Source organism: Mus musculus, chromosome 10 (assembly GCF_000001635.26).
Source record: "Mus musculus strain C57BL/6J chromosome 10, GRCm38.p6 C57BL/6J".
Taxonomy (NCBI): Eukaryota; Metazoa; Chordata; class Mammalia; order Rodentia; family Muridae; genus Mus; species Mus musculus.
The window spans coordinates 83,856,704-83,882,235 of NC_000076.6; positions in this window are offsets into that span (position 1 = coordinate 83,856,704).

Here is a 25,532-nt window from a genome sequence, read left to right on the forward strand (position 1 = left end):
AAGCACACCTAGGAGTGATCCCGTCCTCCTTTCATCCAGCAACTCCCGTGTGGGGTCAGGGCTTAGTGACAGGAAGATGGCTCAAACAATAGATGGCTAAAACTTTTGCTTCCTGCATCTAAAGAGACAGGGGGCATTCAGAAGGCACCTGGCAGGTCCTCCATGCTTTCTACATCCTAGCATGTCCAAGCCACCTCCCTTAGACTGTCTCCCACCGTGAAAACCCTTTGCACAAACACATCCCTGGGTTGTTTTAGTAATGCTAAGAATCAGCCTCTAAAGCGCGACTCCCAGGAAACGGATGATGCAGGCAGGATGACTTTTTGATACGTTTACTGTCTTAATTAGGGTTTCATTGCTGTGAAGAGACACCATGACCAAGGCAACTCTTATAAAGGACAACATTTAATTGGGTCTGGCTTACAGGCCCAGAGGTTGAGTTTGTTTCCATCATGGCAGGGAGCATGGCAGAATCTGGGCAGATGTGCTGGAGGAGCCGAGAGTTCTACATCTTGATCTGAAGGCAAACAGGAGAAGACTGACTCTTTCACACTGGGTGGGTTTTGAGTATAGAACCCCAAACCCCTCCCCCACAGCAACACCCTTCCTCCAATGAGGCCACATCTACTCCAACAGGGCTACACGTCTCAATAGTGTCACTTCCTGTAGGCCAAGCATTCAAACACATGAGTCTATGGGAGCCAAACCCATTCAAACCACCACATTTACAAAGGGCCCAGTTGGTGAATCAGGCAACCCTTTAAGAGTGAGTGTCTTGATGGCCACAGGGGGATTTTGCTCATTGGTCTTTTCATTCCTTTATGGTCCAGTCCATAATACTTTTAGCAAATGTGACAAAACAGATGATGCCACTCCCAATGCATTCCATGTGGGAGGAAGGGCTGTCTGCAGGAACAGCAGACCTTTCTGAGATGGTGGAAGGAAACAATGTTGTCCTGATATAAGGTGTGCAGGACCCAGAAACAGCACAGTTTGGCTCTAAATTGGCACAAAGGGTAAGCATTTGTACTGACTCCTCAGTCTGGATAGTCTCACAGGCCTTAGGTTCTATTCAGTCTTTTGTAGCCACTGTGCTCCTCTGGTTCTCACGGCTCTGCATGTGCTGTGCTCTCTTACCAAGGGGCCGCGATGCAGCTGTAGGCCAGTCTATGTAACCACTGGGTAAAAGCAGACAGGCTTCCCTGTTGCGTCCAACCTCAGGTCGCCTCAGCTTGCCCTCGAACCTCAGAGGACAAGAACATCTTGAATCATTTCCCTATTTTGAGGCACTTGGTGTATTAAAGAGGAAGAAGTATACCCAACCGTGTGTAGGATATATGTCTATACAGGTCGTCACCGGGTGGTGAGGTTCTGTGGCTTTCTGTATACACTCAACTGGAGGCAATGTCAGAAATCGAAACCCAAGGCCTTTAATGACAAGGAGACTTGGGCCAAGGCCTCTCTTGTCTGTTCCCGTGAGAGACGCCCTGTTAGCTTTGATCTGGATCCTGTGAGAGAGAGAGCCCTTCTGAGTGGACTCGTTTACCCTGATGACTTTGGCAGCAGATCAAACCTCCTCGGGCCTGAGCATCTGACCAGTCATTTCCCCCACTGGCCAATCAAGACTTCCTGCCTGGCCAGCTTGTATCATTCCCATAAATGCTCATCTTTTAGGAACTAATTACAAAGTGACATTTTTTCCCCAGGAACTCTCCCAATTAATCACCTTGTTTAATCTTTTCACCTATGCCTGGAAGTAGATGGGTTTGACCCCCAATTCACACAGGAGGAAAACAGAGACTCAGGAATGCAAATAGACTTGTTCATAGCTCTCACACTCTGGAACTCAGGCTTCATGGGTCTTGGGGCCATGTTTCTTGGAGACAAAGCTGGTCCCCAGAGTTTATTTCGTCATTACGACGTCATCACCATATCCTCTGTGGCATCTTTTCCTTGGCTACCTCAGCTGGACGCTCATTCCTTTCTTTATCTCAAGCCCTCTTCTTCCTCCCCCATGCCCTTCAATTTCCTAGTTATTTACATATATTTCTGCAAATAGGGCTCTCTAAAGCCCTTCTGTTCCTGCTTCGAAAAGCACAATGACTTGATTATAGAAGGGACTCTGTATTTATTTCTGTTGAACAAAGGAAATTTGCTTGTTGCCCACAGGGGCTAAGCCTTCACTTCCTCTGTGTGAGCCTCGCTCAGCGCGGGGCAGAGAGAAAGTCAAGGTTAACAAGCCCTGCGGACCTGCTGATCAGAGAACCCAGCTACCTCCTGAGAAGGCTTTCCTGGATTTTATGCCTCTGACAGTACAAACCTTTCTTTCTTGTGGGCTGGGGGAGCTGGTCATGATGATCAGGGTTACAGCTTATAAACGGAGCTAAGAATTTTTCCTTTCATAAAGTAGGAACTACCCCGTGGAAAGCAAACAAAATCCTGCCAGAATCTTTAAGTTCTCAGCAATGGGCTCAACTAAGCTGCCATGAATCTAAACATCAGTGCTCCAGGCTGAAACTCTCTTGACCCAAAAGGTCTTTCTGTCTTTATATATATATATATATATATATATATATATATACATATATATATATATGTGTATATATATATATGTGTGTATATATATATATATATATATGTATATATATATATATATACATATATATATATATATATATATATATATATATATAGAGAGAGAGAGAGAGAGAGAAGGTAGCTATAATCTCCACGCACAAACAAGTTGAAACCTTCCTAACAGGCGCCCCAAAATGTAGCCAAGGGAGTCCACAGGATGAGAGATTGTGAGCTGTGGGCTGGTTCTTGATAACATGGAGACAGGGTTTTCATCCACAATACCCGTCCTTCTTCTAGGTCTCTTAGTAGGTTAGGCCCTTTCCTCACCCTGCCCACCACACAGAAGCCCCAAATTGTCCCTTGATTCCAAGCACACTGAGATGTCTGACTTTCTTTCCTCTCATTCAGGACCTCTCTGACCCTCGTCCCTCCCCTGAAATGAGAACTTCCTTTCTCTGCTTCCACAGGGCGGGCTCCTGGAAGCCAGCTAATCTGCTAATCTGCTAATGGGGATGAATGTGCTTTTCCCAACCCAGAATAACACAGTTGTTAGTTTCTTTTTACTCAGACACAGACAGGCAGGGAGGTTGTAGAAACAGGGCCAAACCTAGCAGATAGCATCAGGTCCCGTGATTCAGGCTTCTTGTTATTGTTTTTGTGTTACAAGAAGCACAGTCAGCCAACCAACAAAATAAAACAGAACCTGTTTTGAAAGTTCAGATCCAATTTGCGGTTCCTTGTAGGTCTGAGGGGATTTCCCCCTGGTTGGATTGTTACACAACCAGACCTTTCCTACCTTGATCACCATACACCAAAGTTTTGTTTGAGAGATGGTTTTATTTATCCAAAGTTAAAAATACTGCTTTCCCCCAGCCCATAGCTATGTAGACAAGATGCCTATTTCTTCCCATTGACAGTGTATAATGGAGGACAAGGCTCCTGGCTCCCCCAAATTCTCTTGCACCCTTTCGTCACCATTCTGTCTAGGTCTAGGTCTGTCTGCGGAAGGGATGCTCCTGCATCGCAGCTGGCTCTGGTTGGGGCTTTCACCCTTGCCCCCCCTCCCCCAGCTTCTCTTCAAACGGAGATGAATCTGGATGCTTCGTTTTCCTAGATCAATGGAAGCCTTTCCTTCTTCCTCCTCTCTTCATCTGTGAGTCTCCCTGCCCTTGTGGGTGGTTGGTAGATATTGGTCCACCCAGGCAAAGGGAGCAGAGGTGAGAGATGGGGGTGGGGGTGGGGCTGAGAGGTGAGGGGAAGGGTGGGGGTGGGGAGGGGATGGGGTAGGGTAGGGGTGGGAAGAAGAAGGGGTAGGTTCAGAAACTGTGAGTCCGAATGGTGAATAAGGAGCACTGGGATCTTCGGGGAGGCAGATCAACTTTACTTGGCTTATATAATTTGGGGGATGGGGAGGGGCTAGAAATATCCAGGATGGGCAAAGGTCATTGGCTGAAGGCTTAGGGTACCACAATGCTACGTTAGCATGGGGAAGCATTTCAGGAGTCTCAGGTGCTAGCCGAAAGAATGGATTCATATCAGGAGAAAGGAAGTTGAACCTGTAATCTTAACCAAGGGTATGTGACATTCTACAGGTAGAAGTGTGGGTTTTTTTTGAACTCTCTAGAGAAGATCAGAAAAGGAGAAGATCTCCCAGTGAAGGGAGTCCTCCATATTGCACTGACCCCCAAGAGGCTATCTGGACAATGGTAGACTTCAACATTAATTAGCAGAGTTTTCCCACATCACCCTCTTCTGAGACACAGGATGCTCCAGACTAAGAGGAATATCTCACTTCCTCAGTGACTGAAAGGAAGAGCTGAAGAGCCCAGCCTAAGACAGAGCTCCATCTATGCTCAGCCCTCCTTCTGGTAGCCTTGGTATTGACGGCCATGAAATAGGAAAATTCCTCCTCTGCTTAATGGGGAGTCTTGACCAAGGTGGCAAACTCTCTGGAAGTCTTCTTTCTAGATCCATGACAGACATCATTGATTGACTGCAGACATCATCAATGTAATTTCCCCCTTATCCCTGAGGAGGGCTGCATGGCAGCAGACATGATAGAACTTTTGGAGTTAACATCAGAGAGCAAACACCCCTGTCATTTTGTTCCAGCAATGCCTCTTTCTCCATGCAGGGCTGTAGTGATGTAGAGTTGGGGATGTTCGTAGTATCCCACAGCTAATGAGGCATGGAATTAAGGGCACAGTGGAAGCAACATTATGTTTTCTTAACCATCAGGTGCTCTGAGCTTTAAGGGAAAAAAACCTGGCTTGTTTCTTCTGGGCACAAGTGAGTCATGTCTGTTTCTCTGCAGAGTAGGAAAGAGTGTAAAAAACCAACTGCCCTTGAGGTGGCTGCTGCCATGATTCTAGTAGGTGGAGTGAAGCCATGCATCATGGTGACTCAGGCTGCCAGCCAGTCTTGATGGAGGAGGTCTTGGAGCCAGAGGCAGGGGACTGGCTGACTGAGCTGAGGGCATACGCTTCCTTGGCAGCCTTGGCAGCCCAGGGTTGATCCTCAGGAGACCACTGAGTCTCCATGTCTGCCGCTGGTATTTAGACACTGTTGGAATGTCCTGGCAGAACTGTTTGTCCAAATCCATTCAAAATTGATTTTTTTTGTTTGTGTCTTTGATGGGGGAATTTTGGCTGGGGTCCCTGCAGCCCCCCAGATCAGTCGGGCATTCTTGTCTCCCTCGCTTAACTTATTCAATGTCTTTGTGGGAATCTGGACCTTTGTGTTTTTTCTTAAACCAGTTCAAATGATCCAGAGCTGTAGGGAGGTGGATCTTGCACTGCTGCCTGAAGTGCCAGATGCTTTTGTTTAATGTGGCAGTCTCTCAGCAGGGTCAACACGGCACAGCCTCAGCCTAGAAACACTGGCTTCACAGCCAGCATCTCCCAGCCTTGATAGAATGTCAGGAAACTGGTAAGAATGTCCTGGCCAGTGCATAAAAAAGGGGAGTAAGCTGGAAAGGGGAAAGAGATTATAATTGACATACCTCTCTTTGTTGGATTTGTTTTTATTTTAATTAATTAATTAATTAATTAATTAAGTTTTATTGTGACAGAGTCTCCTCATTGCCCAGGCTGGTCTGAAATGTGCTATGTTCCCAGGTTGAACTCAGGATTCTCCTATGAGCGCTACCATGCCCAGCTTCTCTTGCAGCACCTCCTGTGAGCTTACCACCTCTATTCCAAGCATCTTCCTCTAGGATGGTGACCTTCAGGGCTGCTCCATAGTCAGCAGGGAGCACAGCACCTACACATGCTACATGCTCTGTTAGCTTAGGTGTTGGGGATGGGGAGAAGACTGCATCCTAGAGGTAGGCATAAGAGGTAAGCAGCAAGCTTAGTAAAATGAAGACTGTAGTTATAATACGCAGGCATTGCTCAGAGAAATGGAAATAATTTTCGCTGTGGGCTCCACAGAGTTAGTCTCTGTCTGTCTGTCTGTCTTTCTGTCTGCTCTCTCTCTCTCTCTCTCTCTCTCTCTCTCTCTGTGTGTGTGTGTGTGTGTGTATGTGTGTGTATACACTGGACACGTATGCTATGGTGTGCATATGGAGGTCAGAGGACAGCCCATCTTAGGTCTTCAGGCTAAGCCACAAATGTCTTTATCCATTGAACTATTTTTTCTAGATCCCTACCTGAATGTTTGAGACAGCATCTCTCTCTTGGACCTGGATGACTGCGTTGATCACAGTGGACTGGTTGGCCATGGCCACAAGCCACAAACTGCTTCTCACCAGTGCCTTTCCAGCTCTGAGATTAGAGACACGCATTGCTGCAGCTCCCTTTTTACCTGAGTTCTGGGGATCAGAACTCACGCTTGTGCCCTAAGCATTTTACTGACCCCTTAACTGAGCACACTCTTACATGAAGTAAGTTCATTCCTCTTGCCTCCACACATATACCATCATAGAGCCAGGATAAAAGCACTATCACAGTTTTCTTCAACAATGAGTGACCAAGACCCTCCATGTGTCCTTCTGCCTCCAGCATGGCTTTGAACCTCTTAGGACTTGATGACACACTTTCTTCCCTTTCCTTGTCTATGATGTGCGGGCTTGATGCATGACTTGGATGGCATGCTTGGGTCCAGGGCCTGGGGATTCTCTTCAGTCTGAGAAGAACCTAAGACTTGGGATTTAGGACACGACATTGTATATCTGTCAACACTGTAATTTTAGAACATATTACAAATCCCAAAGAGAGTCCGTCTCCACTCTGGTTCTCTTTATCCCTCTTCCTAGGCAACCACAGAATCAATGTCTCTGGTTGGAGTGATCTTTTTGTGCATCAAATAATGGCTCCATCATATCTTGCAAACACTCTCTCCAATGCTCTCTGATGGCTCAATAAGAAGCTGATGGCCTCTGGCAAAGGAGAAGAGTACAAGTAGGACTTCCAGCAGAGATAGGAACTTTGGGAAAGAGGGACGGGAGGATTCCTCAGCCAGACACAGAGGAAGCTGGACATATAAAACTGAGGGGATGTAGCGAGCCACATGGCAAAGCATAGATTCATATAAATGGGTTAATTTAAGTTATAAGAACTAATGGGAACAAATAAGCTAAGGTCTGAGCTATTATAAATAAATATAACTCTCCATGTCATTATTCAGGAGCTGATAGTCCAAAGAAATAACATTATAGTCTCTGTAGGGTTACCTTTCTGTAGGTTGCTCATGGAGTGCACTCAGATGGTAGTGGGTATCTGGCATCTTGGCTCTGTCCACTTAGTGCGATGCTTCAGCAGCTATCTGTGTTGTAGCATGGTTTGAGAAAACATGAGTATGTGTGTGGTTATGTGCATGTGAGTGCAGGTGCTCAGGGAGGCCAGAAGAGGGCGTCAAATCCCTTGGAGCAGAAGTTACAAGGCTGTTGTAAACCTCTTCAGATGGGTGCTGGGAACTGAACTTGGGTCCTTTGCAAGAGCAGTATGCACTCTTAACCTGTGAGCAGTTTTCTCCAGTCTAGGAATTTCCTTCGTGACACAAACTAGACATAGCTGGGAAGAGGAACTGTCAGCTGGGGAGTCTCCTCCATCAGTTTAGCCTGTGGACATTTCTGTGGGGTGTTTCTTGATAAGTGGGAGCAGCCTAGGCCACCAAGGGTGGTGCCACCCATGGGCACGGGGTACTGGATTGTATCAGAAAGGGAGCCGAGCAAGCCCTGAAGAGCAAATCAGTAAGCTGTATCCTTCAGTGGCTTCTGCTTCATTTCTTGCTTCTAGGTTCTTGTCTTGACTTCCCTTAGATGATTGACAGTGTCCTATAAGTCAAGGAAACCCTCCCCTCCTCCAGGTGCTTTAGTCATTGTTTTATCACAGCCATGGAGAAGCAAACCAGGACTTTTGTTATGATGGAAGGATGTGTTTCTTTGTATAATTGGCATGCCTTATTCATTCCTTCATTCACTGAAGGGCGTTTGAGTTGTTTCTGCTTTGGGGCTCTTAGGCACAGTGCTACTCTGATCTCTTGCCAGCTTGTCTTTGAGGACGTGGTTTCATTTTGCTTGGGTGTGTACGCAGGAGTGACACTGCTGGGTCAGTCTGAGGAGCCGCCGGACTGTTTCCAAAGCTGCTACAGCTCTGCGCATAGCTACCAGGGGCATCAAATGCCTCCAGTTTCTCCAGGGTCTTGCTGCCCCTCCCTGTTGCCTTTTGGATCGCTCTATCGCAGAAGTTGTAAAGGGTATCTTATGGTGTTGGTTTGCATTTCCCTAGTGAACAGTGACATTGAGCATCTCTTCGTGTGTTGATTGACAGGTCACTTGTATATCTCCTTGTGGTGCCATGGGTCAATACCAGGGATTTCAAGGTTATTAGTGCAGCCTAAGTGCTGGACTATGGTGACTTAACCAGTGGCCCTGACTGGTACAGAGAGAGCAGTGGCAGAAGAGCCTGTCTGGGAGTCACATGCCCTGAATAAAGCAAGTGATTTTCATCCAGCAATGACACACAGAATCACACAGAATCACTGATCCTTAAGGAGATGGAAGTCAAGATGTCGCCCCAAGTCCTTCCCCCTCACCTGTCTTTTTGTTTGCTGTATCACAAGCATTCTACAGCCAGGCTTGGTGGTGCCAGCATTTGCAAGGCAGAGGTAGGAGAGCTCTGTGAGTTCAAGGCTAGCCTGGTCTACAGAGGAAGTTCCAAGACAGCCAGAGCTATATAGTGAGACCCTGCCTCAAACTCACCAACAAGCAAAACCTAGGGAAAAAAAGCCTTCTAATTCCTTACTGTTGTTTGCTAATCTTTTCCTCTTTCTGTGGGTTACCCTTTCACATTCTCAACTCCACTCTGCAGTTGGCATTTCTAGGCTTTGGCACATCACCCAGCCCCTGGAACCATCATTGGTCAGGTGTCATTCATGCATTATCCTTTTTGATCTCCATAGAAGGACAGTGGCATATATTCTTGGTCCTACTTTCAGGCGTGAAGCTGGAGCTCGAAATTACAACAATGTCTTGTGGCCACAGAGGAAGAAGAGAACAGGAGATTTAAACCCACATCCTGTGATTCTAAAATCCACACTCTCTTTTCTATAGCTAGTAGGTCTCTTTCTAGCACAATGAGCTGACAGTCAGTCTATCACATTTATAAAAATAAAATATTATAAAAGAGACATTTAAGGGCCTGGCCCTAACTTCACCTCCACTGAAAGGCGTGGGAATTGTGTGGATCTGGGAGCTTGGCTTGGGAAGGAGAAAACTCCTGGTGGTGCATGTGAGCACTGTGGGTAAGCCATTGTGTTAACGCTTCCTTTCTGTGGCTGTTGGAGTGGCTCCACACTGGTCATTATTCTGCTTGGCATTGAGGGCTGGAAGCGGGCAGATCCAGGCTCCGAGGCACTCTGGGATACACATTACTGAAGCAGATAAAGGCACTTGCAATCACCGCCCAGCAGTGTTTCCTAGTGAGATTAAGAGGGTAGAGATTGGGGTGGGGAGGGAAGGAGGGTCATGGGTAATGTGCTGAGAGAATGAATGACTACCTGGGGAGGGCCCTGAGGGCAAGTTTTTAAAAACACACACACACACACACACACACACACACACACACACACACTTTCCCTGAAATATGAGCTGCAGATGTTTAATAAAATGAGCAATGGAGAATGTAGTTACGGGGAGAGGTGTGTTCAATACCAGGCCTTTATTTCAGTTTCTCTCCACTTCCTTTTCCATCTTCTTTTTCTTTTTGGTGCAAAGACACAGATACTCTAGAGCTCTCTGGAAGCTCCCTGCTGGTTGCACGAGGCTAAGGCTAGAGAAGGACACAGTGCCAATTGATTTCTCCTTCTTTCTGCAGAAGCTTTTCGCTGGATCCCACCACCTTTCCACTCAGGAGAGCCCAGCAGCACAGAGGGTGTGAATGGGCCATTGCTCTGCGTTAGAGAGATGCCTTTTAAGAGTATCAGAGATGCCTTTTAAGAACATCACCTGATGTTCTCTGAACATTCCTTGGGCTTCTCCTGCTCTTCACGGAGATGCGTGCCATGGATGCTTGTGTGCCAGCTGCTAGGGCAAGTCAGGGATAAAGGTTACCTAAGGCTTGGGAGCCTGATTCAGTTAAGAACCTCTTGTCTCTAATTTTGCCTTGTTACACACATGATTTGGCTCAGGTAGACTTCAGTGTATTCAGAGACATTCCCCTCCATCATTATGCTGTGTGGGCATGAGGGGTACTGTGAGGCATAAATAGGTAGATTCAGTTCCCTGGCTGAAATCTGGGAAGGAAGCAAGAAGTTCTAGTCTTCAGGAAGACCTCTGAAGAGGTCCAAGTCAAACCAGGGATGATCTTTATGGCACACTGGGCTTTGAACCAAAAGAGCCGTGTTGAGTGCATGTTCCAAACCCCATATCATTAGTTTCTGTGGGAGCCAATCTCAGATTCATTATACTTCTTGCTTATTAATTGTACCAAGAATACAATGCACTCAGTTTCTGTGACCCGTGCCCCACCTCAGGGCTTTGTCTGTGGTGCACACTGTTGCAGGGAGCTGGCTGGCTTAGGGCTCATTGTGAAGATGGTGGCCCCTCTGTGCCATGATTCTCAGTTGAGATGCAGTTTCTCTGTTTATAGAACACCCATCTAGGTCTTGGATCTTAGAGTCTCTTTCTGCCTCTCAAGTCATAACACTCTCTACTCTCACCTAGGAGCCCCACACCTCCTGTTACTTTCCATGGAAACAGGAACGGGCTAGCTTAGCTTGTAACGCCATCAAGCCCCCATTTCACCATTTTCCTGCCTTGTGCTTGGCTAAGAGGGGAAAATGTGGCCTGGGGGTAAGGGTGCTGGGACCCTACGGAACTGTATTATAAGGTGAATGCCACTGTCACGGAGGTGGGAGAATTTATGAATTTCAATGTGGTGTAATTCCATAAAATGTAGAGTCTAGTGGCTTCTAAGATCTTATGTTGATAGCTAAAACTTTATTCTCAAGTAATTTATAAAGAAGAAAGTATATGTAAAGAAAATAGGGAGCTACTGCTTTAAGAATCACTTTTGGGTTTGAAAGAGACTGGTGGTTTTGTAGCCCAGATGCACACCAGAAAAGGGATGTTCACAGTTCTATACGGTGGGCTTTTGATTGTAAGGCAGCCTATGCATGCTTATTCTAATTCAAGTATAAAGCAATGGGTAGTGGGGGACTCTGGTGGACATGGCTAACCCTCCATTCACAGGCATTTCAAGGAGACCTTTGCCTGAATGGGTTTGCTCATTTGGCTTCAGGGGTTCATAGATTTGCTTTGCCACCACAGAAGTTGTGATTTTAAGGTCTGTTCTCTCTCTCTCTCTCTCTCTCTCTCTCTCTCTCTCTCTCTCTCTCTCTCTCTCTCTCTCTCTCTCATCTATTTAATCTCTCCCTCTCCCCCTCCCCTTCCTTCTCCCCTCTCCCTCTGCCTTCTGAGTGCTGGGATCAAAGGCATGCAGTATCACCACTTGGCTTGAGGGACAATTCTAAGAATGCTTCATGCATTTTTATATGGTTGTAAACAAGCAAAAGAAGAAAACACATATGCATATGTGTGTCTGTGTGAGTGTGTGTGTGATGGGTGTGCTTACCTATGTTTGTAGACATTGGTGTCTTCATCTCCTGCTTGCCATGTTTTCTTGAGACAGAGACTCATTGAACCTGGAGGCCATTGTTTTGTCTGTGCTGTCTGGCCAGCATCCCCTGGGATCCATTTACCTCTGCTCCCAGTTGTGGAGTTACAAACATGCGCCTCTGAGCCCATCCAGTTTTTTACACGTGTACTGGGGATTCAAATTTATATACACATGCATGCCCAGCAGGCACCTTATCCACACAGCCATCTCATCTCTTCAGTCCCCAAAAATATTCTATGCTATGTCAAAAACTGTAAGAGATTATCATTTCAGAATCCACAAATGCAGTTTTACTGGTGCATAGTCATTCCCATCATCTACTTTAGGGGCTGCTCCATGGTCCAGCAATGATCTGGTGGGGATGGGTGGGAGTGGGACAGAGGCTATAGGCCTGCTAAGCTTAGGATGTCTACTTTCAGATCTCCATGGAAACAATTCCATTGCAATAATTCTCTCTTCCTTCCTTCCTTCCTTCCTTCCTTCCTTCCTTCCTTCCTTCCTTCCTTCCTTCCTTCCTCCCTCCCTCCCTCCCTCCCTCCCTCCCTCCCTCCCTTTATTTTTTGAGACAGTTCTCTATGTAGCCCTGGCTATCTTGGAACTCACTCTGTAGACCAGGCTGGCCTTGAACTCACAGAGATCTGCCTGCCACTGTCTCCTGAATATTGGGATTCAAGGCATGTGCCACCACTGCCTGGCAGTAGTGATTCTTAAAATGGAATCTGCATACAGGTCTTCTAGGTTCTTAAAGATTCTGACATAGTAGATCCAGCAAAAGTCGCCATTTCTGATCTCTCTTCTCAGTGAGTGGCAGTAATATAGCTTTTCAAATATCTCCTGATCTTCCTCCTCCCTTTATTTTGAGATGGGGAACGATTAAGCCCAGGAGAGCCCAGAACTCACTGTGTAGTTAGGATGACCTTGGACTTTGGATCCTTTTGCCTCTACCTCCTGAGTGCTGGGATTGCAGGCATGTACCACCACAGCTGTTTTGTGTAGCACTGGTGGTCAAACCCAGGACTTTGTGCATGCTAGGCAAACCCCTTAGCCAGTGGACTACACCCCATTCCCATTGTGAGCTTCTTGTTGTGTTGGGATTTATTTAAATATGATCATCCTCTACGTTTCCTTGTCTTCCTCCAGATGGGGTGCAGCACAGCCAAGTAGTTTCTACATATTTAGCTGTTCCATTCTGCCTCCCTATGGTTATATCTAACCTGCACATGCGACAGCTTCCTCCTGGCTTAATCCTGTACATGGTTACCAGCTCCATACCTATTGTGCACATCAGTTCCACTGGTTGAGGTTTCAGAGAAAATCCAGGGGTTCATACTGTTTAGGGGAGCCTCTTCCTTAGTACCATACTTTGATCTGCATCCCTAAACCTCCTAGATGGAAGGAGTCTTTCTTTCCTCCAGAGTCACCTCTCAGCCATTATTTTAAAACTCTTCAAGGTATCTCACCCCATCCTGGAAGTCACTGGGTACTTAGAGATAAGTGATTGACTAAGCAGGCACTTAACTTCCAGCATCCTGCACTGTTCCACCTTCCTGAGTTTCAGCCAGAAGAGTAAACTCTTAGTACATGCATGGGGCACTGGTGTTCCATTTAGAGAAAGTTGCCCCTCCTATTTGGCTGACAAAGTGTTAGCCAGAGGAGGACCTGAGAGCCAAGGGGTGTCCTTCTGTCACTTAGAACTCTGGGCATGACACTGTCTGCATGACACTGTGCAAGGGCCCAGGGATAGTAGCCAGAAGGCAGTAGCTGGAGACTGTAGGAACATGAAGATGAAAAACAGGAGGGTTGAGCTGGAGTCCGAGCAACGGGTGGTGTACCACGGGTGTGTCAAGGTGCGATCTGTGCAGTGCAGAACAGAGGAAGGGTGACTGGCTAGCTGCCTTCCAAACCTGGCTCCTCATCTTCCTAAGTACACTTCCTTCATCTAAGACATATTCTGATAAAGCTGGGCTCGAGGCACTTACCTGTAACAGTAGCCCTTGGGGGATAGAAGCAGAAAGAGCAGGAGTCTGAGGCCAAATAGCAACAGCCTGAGGGTTGCCAAATTCTCTACTCTAAGGGAAGGAGAATTGGTGGCATCCTTTGGCAACTCTGTACCACCCTTTCTCTCTCCTCCTCCTCGTACTGCAGCTGCCTTTCCAAGTGTACAAGCTTATGTGCATACCCTCCTGCTCGGTAGGCCCCAGATCACAGGGAATAGAACATAGCCTGGTCCTGTCTCGCCTACGAGACAGTGGGTTCCCTGCATACCAGAGCTGGCTGAGACCTTAATGGAAAGTTTCTCCAGTCTTTTGTAACCACAGAAACAGAGGCCCAGAGATGGGAGTGAAGAGACTTGAATCATGTCTCAGGGACAGAGTCTAGAGCAGAGCCCAAACCTCTTGATTTCAACCCACCTTTCCTCCTCCATCTTCCCTCTCTCTTCCTTCCCTTCCCCCTCTTCCCTACCCCTCTCCATTACTCTCCTCCTCTTCCCTTCACCAGTTTCATTATTGTTCTCACACGTGGTTAGTTGGGCTGTCAGGAGATCAGCTGATACAATGAAGAGAAATACTGAATGTGGCAGGTAGCATACAGTTAACGCCCATAAATGAAAATATTACAGGGTCCCAGAAGGGCAGGGGAAACAGTGGGCTCACAGCTTCCCACGTGTCTCCCTCAGAATGCAAAGCTGTGTAAGGTCAGTGTGGATGGAAACCTTGGCTACATTTCTTGACTTAAAAGAAGCAGCAATGTACAGACTTTGGGTCTGGCCAATCTTGATGGATGCTGTTTTGGTTTTATTTTTGTTTGTTTTGTATGTGTGTTGTTTAGTTTTGTTTTTAATCGCAAAGGTCTTTATAATAAAGCATATGTGTGTGTGTGTGTGTGTGTGTATACACATATAGTAGGAGGACTGGAAAGATGTCCCGGTCAGTAGAGTACTTGCCATGTAAACATGAGGACCTGAGTTTGATCCTTAGAACCCACAGAAGAAGAGGAGGAGAAGGAGGAGGGAGAAGGGAGAGGGAGAGGAGAGGGGGAAGGGGAGAGAAGGGAAGGGGAAAGAAGACGAAGAAGAAAAAGAAGAAGGAGGAGGAGGAAGAGGAGGAGGAGAAAGTAGGCAGGAAAGAGGAGAAGAAAGAAAAGTTGAGAGCAGTGGCACCCTTGTAATCTAAGTACTAGGAAGGCAGAGGCAAATGTATCCCTGAAGCTTACTGGACAGCCTAGTCTATTTGACAAGTTCCAGGCCAGTGGGTACCCTGCCTCAGAATAAAACTAGGTAGGTGGTACACACACACACACACACACACACACACACACACACACACACACAGAATTCTTGAGCACGATGTCTTTTGCAGATTCCTCCTGCTAGCTCTAGCAGTGCTGGAACTGGGAGGGGATGTTTTGAAGGCATTAGTGGAGTCCACTGCTGGTCACATGGAGTCCAGGGGTGGTGCTTCTCTGGCAGCATCAGAGGCCCAACCCTGTGGTGTGAATGCAGTCCTCCCACACATCAGGCTCCTTGACAGCTTCCTGCCATTATTCTGGCCCGTGTGAGGAGCACACACTCGAACTCAACTCCCTTAGGAGTTCTGGGCATTTCAGACCTTGGGAATCAGCTGTTTAGCTGTGTTTATTGGAGAGCCTTTGTTTTCTTCTTTGAAGACAGGAAGCTCATTAGTAACAAGCTAGAACAATCAACCTTTAACCTAGGCTTGAACATGTCCCCTGAGAAGTGGGGATTTTTTTTTAAAGGAGGGCATTGTCAGGACATAGCCAATTCAGTTGTCAAGCTGCCCAATCAGGACCTAGGCAAGCCACATTCCTGAGATTTTGAGGTTCCCCAGAGGTATCTACTTTTCCTCTGTGATCTCTCTCACAGCTAGAAACATCAGGAAAAGCTGGGACAAAATACACTGTGGTAATTAGTAACAATGACCCTGGAGTCCAGTGACTGGCTCCGTGCTTTAGTCCAGCCACTTACTAATTGTGGCCTTGGGTAAGTTATTTAACCCCAGAGTCTTCATCTTTAAAACAGGGCTACATAGTAAAAATATCCTTCATTACACAATGGGGGGGAGCATATATGATCTCTCCTTATAGTACTCATTGAAGAGTTCATTAATGCCTTGACTCACGCCATTGCTGTGTGAAGAGATGCATAAACGAACAAGTCTGTGTCCTTTTTTTTTTTTTTTTGAGGCAGTAACTACTCAGTACAAAATGTACACATTATTCTAAGATTTATAAAACACACACACCAGGCTTTGGGAGCATGCTGAGGAGGAAGGGTGTGGATACAGTACTAGTAGTAGTCATGGTACTGACAGTACATGTGTACTAAGGATTCTATTACAGTAGTGGTGATAGTGGCAATGGCGATCATGTGATGGCGGCCATGTGATGGTGGTCATGGTTGCAGTAGCAGTAGACACTGTTGTGTATGTGGTGATGCTGTGACAATGATGGTGACGATTTGTTTAAAGATGGAAATAACGATGGCGCTGTTGCTGGTAGTAGTTAGGGTTTTAATCAAGGTGTCAATCATTAGAATGGTGGTCACAATGGTGTTCATGCTTTGAGTAGTAGAGATGTCTACTTTCTACTCTGTGATGGCAGAGAGTGGAATGACAGCAGTGACTTGTAATGAGGAAGATGAGTAGATCTTGGAAATGCTGAGTAGAGGTAGTGTTGACTTGCCATGAGAATATTGGCGGTAATTGTTGGTATCAAGAACTAGCTTGCTGATGGTGACTACGTAGCTGTGGCAGTGCTAGTGCAGGGTCTCTGTGATGCTGGTGACTATGTAGCTGTGGCAGTGCTAGTGCAGGGTCTCTGTGATGCTGGTGACTATGTAGCTGTGGCAGTGCTAGTGCAGGGTCTCTGGGATGCTGGTGACTATGTGGCTGTGGTAGTGCTGGTGCAAGATCTCTGGGATGCTGGTGACTATGTGGCTGTGGTAGTGCTAGTGCAGGGTCTCTGGGATGCTGGTGACTATGTAGCTGTGGTAGTGCTAGTGCAGGGTCTCTGAGATGCTGGTGACTATGTAGCTGTGGTAGTGCTAGTGCAGGGTCTCTGGGATGCTGGTGACTATGTGGCTGTGGTAGTGCTGGTGCAGGATCTCTGGGATGCTGGTGACTATGTGGCTGTGGTAGTGCTGGTGCAGGGTCTCTGGGATGCTGGTGACTATGTGGCTGTGGTAGTGCTGGTGCAGGATCTCTGGGATGCTGGTGACTATGTGGCTGTGGTAGTGCTGGTTCAGGAGTTCTGTGATGGTTACTGACCATCATCAACTTGACCTGACTTGGAATCACGTAGGACATAAACTTGTCCGTGTGTCTCTTGAAGGGGTTTCCGGAGGAGTTTGTCCTACATGGAGAGAAATACCCTGGATGTGAAAAGTATCATCCCGTGGACAGTGGCCCCAGGCTAAATACAATTTAAAAAGTCAAAATTAAAAACTGACCAGAAACCCAGCACACATCTCACTGTTTCCTGACTGCAGCTACTGTGACCAGCTGCCTTGTGTCCTCATGTCCCAGTCCCCAGTGCACCACCTCCCACCACACAGTCAACCTGACTGGATTGAGCATGATATGGGAGATTGGGGCTACACTCCTGGACATACCTGTAAGAGTTTCAGAAAGAATTAATTGAAGGGGAAAGACAAATCTAGAATGGGGGTGGCATCATCCCACGGGCTGGGAGCTTGGATAGACTCTAGGAAAAAAGAAAAAGAAAGAAAGAAAAAAAGAAAGAGAGCTCGTGTTAGTATTCAGCTCCTCAGAGATGTGATCAAGGAGTTCTTGCTCCTTCTACCCTGGGCTTAGCCACACTGCTTCCATATCCCTCACCACAGTGGACTGGATTCTCAGATTATGAGCCTGAATCAACTCTTCCTCTCTTAAGTTGCTCCTCATCAGGTATTTGTTCATAACAATGAGAAAAATGACTAATACACCACAGGACCTATCTCCGAGTTTTCTTCCTCTAAATGGGGTGCACACAGCACTCACCCAGTACGCCCTACTCATGTTGGGGTCCATGACAACAGTCATAGCTCCAATCACAGCTGGCACTAGGGAAACAGAGACGAGTTTTCCAACATTTTGAAGCAGAGTGCCAAGAAATTCTGTGAGGCTGAAAGTTATGTTTGAAGTTTTAATTACTGTGTGTAAGAGAGCTATAAAACCAAAGTGGCTGTAACCTGTGAGCCCCACTTGCTCATGGACAGATAACTTCCCGGAATGCTGGGGCTATAGTTCGTGTAAGAGAAAAAGCTCTATGTCTACACTTCAGTTAATAAGGTTTGTTGTCCCAACTGCACAGGGTGTGCTTGATCACACATAGGTGGGAGGTGTGTAGACAGGAAGTACGTCAGGATCTATGCTAAGCTCTGATTGGATGAAGGTGGGGAAGTATGTAACCTATTGGATTTCATCTTTATAAGCTCTGTCTAATGTAATTTGACACCATTCTCTGGGAATCCCAGGTATGAACCTGGCTAGTCTTTAATAAAGCTTACTTCAAATTTGGCTCAAAAATTGTGGTAGTGGTCTTATTCTTGGCCCATGGGATTAACAATCCCCAGGAATAAATTTTTATCTCTGCTCAAGTCAAGGGCTGTATGGGCAGAAGCAGAAAAGACAGATTTTTCTAAATGTTAATACAAGCCATAGATATGGCTTCTAGGCCATTTTTCTTCCTTTCTTTTTTGTTCCTGTCTCTTCCCTATCTATCTATCTATCTATCTATCTATCTATCTATCTATCTATCTATCTATCTATCTATCTATCTACCTACCTACCTACCTATCTATCTATCTATCTATCTATCTATCTATCTATCTATCTATCTATCTATCTATCTATCTCCCTATCATCTATCTAAGCATAAAGTCTGCAGTGAGAGCTTGTCTGTAACTTATTATTTCAGTGCTGGTACTTTGACTTGGGGCCTTTTGCATACCACACAAGCTCTGTATCCCTGAGCTATTTTGTTTGTTTGTTTTACAGGTCTCACATAGCTCAAGCTGGCCTTAAACATCCCATGTAGCAGAAGGTGACCTCGAACTCTTGATCCTTCTGCCTCTACTTCTTCATAGCTGAGATTAAAAGCCTGCACCACTATGTTTTGCTTTGGGGGTGTCTCAGACACATGTTTTAATGGGAAAGAAAGGATGTTAAGGAAACAGGAGCTGAAACCTGTTTTGGAAAACAATAAACAGTCAGCTCTCTGCAGAAAACACAGCGGGTATTTTACTTGGATTTTAGAGGGACCTGAGGTGTTAGAAGAATGGCAATCTCCCTCTCCCTCCCCCTCTCCCTCTCCCTCTCCCTCTCCCTCCCTCTCTCTCTCTCTCTCTCTCTCTCTCTCTCTCTCTCTCTCTCTCACACACACACACACACACACACACACACACACACACACACACACACACACACTTTTCTTCCTTCCTTTTTAAAAGAAATCTGTTAGGTTAAGAGGATTTCTCCAAGTCAGATACAGATCAATGGCTAGTTTATCCCTGGGAACATCTGGGTACTACCTTATCTTGCGCCTGATGGGGTTTCTCCTATGAGGAGATGAGGGACGACACTTTCAACATTCTGTTTGGCAAAGGGCACTTTCCTGAAGCTTCTATGGGGTAGGGTAAGGGCATGGCGACTGGGCCCTTTGTCCCTGGAAGTATCATTATTAACTAGCACAGTGCAAGCAGATAGCAATTCTTAACTGTCCTGCTCACTGGATTCCAGCATCCACTTCTTTTTTGGTTTATTACACTTTGTGCCTAAGACATTTTGAAAAAGCACTGTTCAAAAAGGTAGAGAAAGAGGGAAGAGATGTGTGCACAGACAGGGTATTCAGTGTGGTAGTTTTTTCATCTCATTACAATGAATTGCAAGAGAAAGGGTTTATTTATCCTAACTCACGAGGGAGTGGTGGGAGACAGAATGAGAGCTGAGAACCCAGGGTGCCAGCGCAATACTTTCTCTGACCAGCTCAGTGTTGTCTTCCACTCTCTTCTCCCTGCCTGTGAAAACCCTCCCTCTTATTTAGGAACAGCAGTAGTTATCAGCTGACACCCTAGTCACCAGCAAGCATCTGTAGGATTAACAAAGCTAGTGCCTTGAATGCAGCCCAGGAGGAAGCCAGTTTCCTAGCTATGGAGAGCAGGGATAGGCCAACTGCCCTAACTAGCTGCCTCCAGGCTGAGCTGGGCCAGTGAACATGGAAGTTCAAGCTGTAACCACAACTCTAGGAAGCTAAAGGGAGAAAACTTGTGAATTTAAGCCTAGCTTTGGCTACATTCTATCCTGGGCTTCATGAGACCATGAAACAAACTACTAACTAATGAACTAACTAACTAATTAACTAACTAACTAACTAACTAACTAACTAACTCATTACAAGAGCTTTGACTCTGGGACTAGAATCCCTGAGGTTCAGATCAGAGGCTCCTCATCTTTGAACAGACACACGGTTGATTCCATTTGAGAGTACAAGTCTTCTTTTATTTTGAACTCTCTCTCCAAGACAACACACTCCCGAGCCTGGAAGACTGCTTGCATTTCCTGCAGGGCCCGGTGTGTTCTAGAGTTACTAAGAGGCTTCCCAGTCCACAGTTAAAGACCACTCCAGGACTGGAAAGATGTCTCGGGGTTAAGAGGACTGCTCTTGCAGAGGGTCAGAGTTCGGTTCCCAGCCTACCCATTATCACCTTAGTTGTTGCAGAACACTCCCTTTGGGCTCTGCTGTCCTTTGTCTGGTTTTGCTGGTCCCTTTTAGGCAAGCAGATCTTTAGAAAGAGTTGTTTTGTTTTGTTTTTGTTTATGGGTTTTTGTTTTTTACTTACTAGCTTTATTTCTTTACCTCTCATTCAGTCCTGGAATATTTGCACGTGTGTCATGCTGTATTTAGTACACAAAATTAACTATGACTGAGTAAGTTGTTTCTTAGTTTTCATTACTTGTAACAGGTTAAGATAGTGTGATGTTAATTGTCTACTTGACAGAATCTAGAATCCTCGGGAAGCTGGGTCCCCGAAAAAGCCTGCGGGTCTTGATTACATTAATTGATATGGGAAGATTCATCTTAACTGTGGGCGGAACTATTCCCCAGAAAAGCCAGCTGAACACCAGCATACATTTCTCTCTCCCTGGTTCCTTATTGTGCATATGATGTGACCAACTGCTTTAGGCTCCTGCTGCCTTGATTTCTCCTGCTATGATAGATTGTACCCTTGGACTGTGAGCCAGAGAAAACCCTTCCACCTTTAAGCTGCTTTTGCCAGAGTGTCGTATTAAAGCAAAGAAAACAAACCAAGACAGTGATGCTACAGTCATCTATAAATCCTGAAATTTAGAACTTCATTAGGCTAACTACACAGATGTCTTAGATCCAGAACCAACAAGATTGGTCAAGAGCAGTCTTGGGAGGGAACTCTACACCATGTGGTGACAAGTGATTCAGCCTCCTTCCATCTTAGGTATCGATTGCTTTAATGTGTTCTCTGTAAGATGGCCACAGAAGGGGAGGAAGAAAATGGAGGATTGGCCGTCACCTCTAAGAGCTGGGGACTGTTGATTAGGTGTGTATCCTGGAGGAACAATGAAACACAGGTTGGTGAGTTTTCACTTTGTCTCTGCCATTGTTAAGTCATGACATTGAGAGATAAACTGGGCCCACTCAACCCCACTATTAAACCTCAGAACTGATTCCAGGAAAGCTACACGTGTGCTTGTTGCTGACCGCAGCCCAAATCTCTTACTGAAGATAAGCACAGTCCACTGGGGCTGCAACTGAGTGGTACAGTCTGTGTTTGGCGTGCGTGAAACCTGGGCTACCATCCTCAGTATCAAACCTACTTACCCCACAACAAAAACAGAACCCTGAAATGACTGACATTGTTATAATCACGCTTATGGCTATATTTTACTATACACACATGTAAGAGACATATAGTTTAGTTTTATTTACTTCTGAACTATACACAGTGGCATCACAGGGGTTCTTCCATTTGATTTTCTTTTTACTCAGTGTTGTGTCTAAGAGTATACAGGATGATGGAGAAAGCTCCAGTGTGGTTTAGAGATCATTTGTGCTGTGAAGATGTGATGGATTTTTTTTTAAAGATGGTTAATTTCACACATTATATGTTGTGGGCCACAGTGCCCAGGTATGTGGTAGAATTTTATCCTAGGTCTTTCTGTGAGCTTGTTTGTTTGTTTGAAATGAAACTCACATTTTAATCAGACAGCACTGAGTAAAGTTTAAGATATTGTTGTCCACAATGTGTCTATTAAAAAAAAACACTTATTGGTTCTCTGTGAGTTTCACATGATGCACCCTAATCCCACTCATCTCCCCCTCCCATCACACCCTGCCTTCCACCTTGCAACCTCCCTCTACAACAGGGAAAGAAAATTTTGCTGTGGAAGCTGTAGGGTGGCACAGTGTGTCCCATGGTCTACCCATTTGACCACTCGTCTTTGCTTGCAAATGTTCATTGCAATGAGTCACTGGTCTGGTATGAGGCCTCTGGCTTCTGCTACTCTATCAGTACTGGATCCTCATTGGGAGATACTCTTGGATATACTGTTGTCCTGTGTCATGGAAAGTCTACAGTTTTGGATACTCAGGACCCTTCATGAACTCCAATAGTTCATGGGGTCGATGTTGGGATGGGCCAATTCAAAATCCTGGATCTGGGCCTGATTTTTTTATCTGCTTAGCTGAAGATTCAGATGGAATACGGGGTGGGGGTTGTTGGCAGATGGCCTTTGTGTGCCAATTTTAGCATCTCTCTCCCCTGTTCTCTAGCCTGCTGGTTCACCCTGCCTTCTGGACTTGCTAGAGTCCACAATCATGTAAGCCAATTCCTTAAAATAAAGCTTTCTATTTTCACATGCATTCCATTGATCCCATTTCTCCGGGGAACCCTGACTAGTATGGTTGTGTTTGGATGGTTTCCTGACTTTTCTTCTGCTGTGAACTGGTGTATACTTTCTTGTCTGTGTTTTAGATGCTTGTGTATAAGTCTTTTCTCTACAAGAGCTTTTTAAAGAGCAGGTCTTTGTTCTATTTTCATTCTCTGATGACTACTATGCTTGTGTTATCCTTCTTATGTCTGCACTGAGCTTTCTTCTCAGTGACGTGTTTGTTCATAAGTATCTTCTACTGTGAATCCCACCCCTTGCCTTTTCCATGTCAGACATTTTTAGCTATAAATTATCACTTTATTTCTTTCAGGGGATCTTTGACTCCTAAGTTAGTGGAAACAGAAGTTTTGTTCACTGATTTTTTTGATACTGAAGTCCTTTTGTTTTTTTGTAATTATTTTCATGTATGTGTATGTGGTCACCTACTCATCTGTATGTGCAGCATGTGCATGCCGTGTTGTAAAAGACCAGAAGAGGGCGTCAGAACCACTGAAGCTGAAGTACAGATATTTGTGAGCTGCCAGGTATGTACTGGGAACCCAGCTTTGGTGGTCTACAAGGGCTACTGCTGCTGAGCCATCTATACCGAAGTTCTTAATTTAAAAGTTGAATCCAGCTTTATAATTTGTGTTTCACTTGAGAAATGCACAATCAATCTTGGATATAACCTTCCCCATTTCCTTTAAGAATTTCAGCCTTCTCCTTAACATTTGAATCCTTTAAAAATTTTATGTATTTACCTATTTATTTGTGTGTGCACATGTTGCATGTGTGCACACACGTGTGTGTGTGTGCAAGTGTGCATGTGTGAGTGCATGTGTAAACATCTAATAGATGTTTACACAGCTGAATTAGCAAATCAAGCTCATTAGCTAATTTATCTGCTTTTATACCTATTATTATTTTTCTACAGTGATAATATCCATGGGTCATGTTGTCTGTGCAGATCAGTACTGTGTACTTCTCCTGTCTGACAGAATGCTTCCTCATTCATACTCTCTCAGCCCCTGATAACCACTGCTAGGAGCTCACCATTTCTCTCTCTCTCTCTCTCTCTCTCTTTCTTTTTGAGACAGCATTATAGTCCTGGTTGGTCTGAAACTCACTCTGTAGATCAGGTTTGCCTTAGACTCACATAACTCTCCTTGCAGAGTGGTCCTCTGAGTGCTGGGATTAAAAGTGTGAGCTACTATGCCCTGCCTGCCTTCCATTTCTTTGATGCCACAAATGAGTGATGCCGGGTGGCCTTTGTCTCTCTGTGCAGGCTTGTTTCATTTATCACAGTGTCCTCTGGGTTCACCCATGTCGCTGCAGTGATAGTATTTCCTCCTTCTGTAAAACCTCAGGGTTTCTACTGTGTGTTCTGCTGTGTATGAACCCTATGCTTCCTCTGTTTTCTAGTCCATCCATTCGTGGGGACAGTCTGGCTCCATATCTTGGCTTTTGTAATTGATGCTTCAGTGAACACAGGGCCACACACCTTTCCTGTGTGCCGATTTCAAGTCTTTGAACTCGAAATATACACAAAAGTGAGATGACTTGGTCATCAGGTGATTCAAGATTTACTTTTCTGAGCAACTTCTTATTCCCAGTTTAGATCAGCAACTTTAAGAGAGAGGGAGAGTGAGATAAAGACAGAGAAGGGAGGGGGAGGGGGAGGGGGAGGGGGAGAGGGAGGGGGAGAGGGAGAGGGAGAGACTCCATAGATAAGCCTCAAGGTCAGTACAGTCAGTAAGAAGAAGAATCACCACTAAGCTCCTCCTAGTGACAGGCCTAAGTCTAAGAGTTTGAGTGCATCACCTCCACTTCTGAGAAGCAGTCCAATGAACGGCCTTTTCAGGGATCTCCTCTGGACAGATGAGAAAAGGAAACCTGAAGAGGTTAGGACAGAGACAACAGGGACTGGATGGAGTTTGAACCCTAAGAGTCATGTTTATAGAATCTGTGTGTGTTGCACACATCGTTGTGTGTGTATGTGGTTTTGTGTGTGTGTTTCTGTGTGGTGTGGTATGTGTGTGGTGTGTATGTGGTTTGTGTATGTGTGTTTCTGTGTGGTATGGTGTGTGTGTGTGTGTGTGTGTGTGTGTGTGTGTGTGAGAGAGAGAGAGAGAGAGAGAGAGAGAGAGAGAGAGAGAGAAAGAGAAAGAGTACATGTGGAAGGCAGAAATTTTGCTGGTGTCTCCTACCTTCCTTTTGGAGACAGGTCTCTTACTGAACCTGGGGCTCCCTCATTAAGGAGTGCAGACCAGCCAGCTAGCTCAGGGATCTTCGTGTCTTTGCCTCCCAGCACTGAGGTTCCAAGCAGGCGCCATGCTTGGCTTCTAATCTGGGTATTGAGAATCTGAAATCAGACCCTCATTCTTGCCTGGCAGGCTTCTTTCCTGACTGAGCCATCTCAGTCCAGAATTTATTACAACCAATACCTAAGCAGCATGACTTAGCACAAGAGCCTTGGGCTTAGAATTACATTGCTTCCCTTGGGGTCCTCTGATCACCTTGATGTGTAAACTGTTAGCAACCCTGGGAGACCTTAAAGACACTGGAGCAGTTTGTGGACTACCCTATCCCTTGAATCTGCCTGCTTCTTGAGGGTGAGAAACAACACTACTTTACCCAAATCACAGGCTCTCTCTCAGTCTCAGTTTCCCCCACTGTCAGGATAGCATTATCTGCCCCCTTCTTTCGTGGCCTATTGTAGAGACCCAAAGCAGCCGGCCAGGGGAAAGGAATTATAAATTGAATAGTGTACCCCACAGGTCAACACCAAACAGTGAACAGAGCATTAAAACTTTAGAGATAATTTGACAAAACAGATAATGTCTTTTATCCCCAGGCCTGGCTGAGCGGGAACTCATGATGCTATGTGCTGTGTAGAAGAACCAGACAGAAGTGC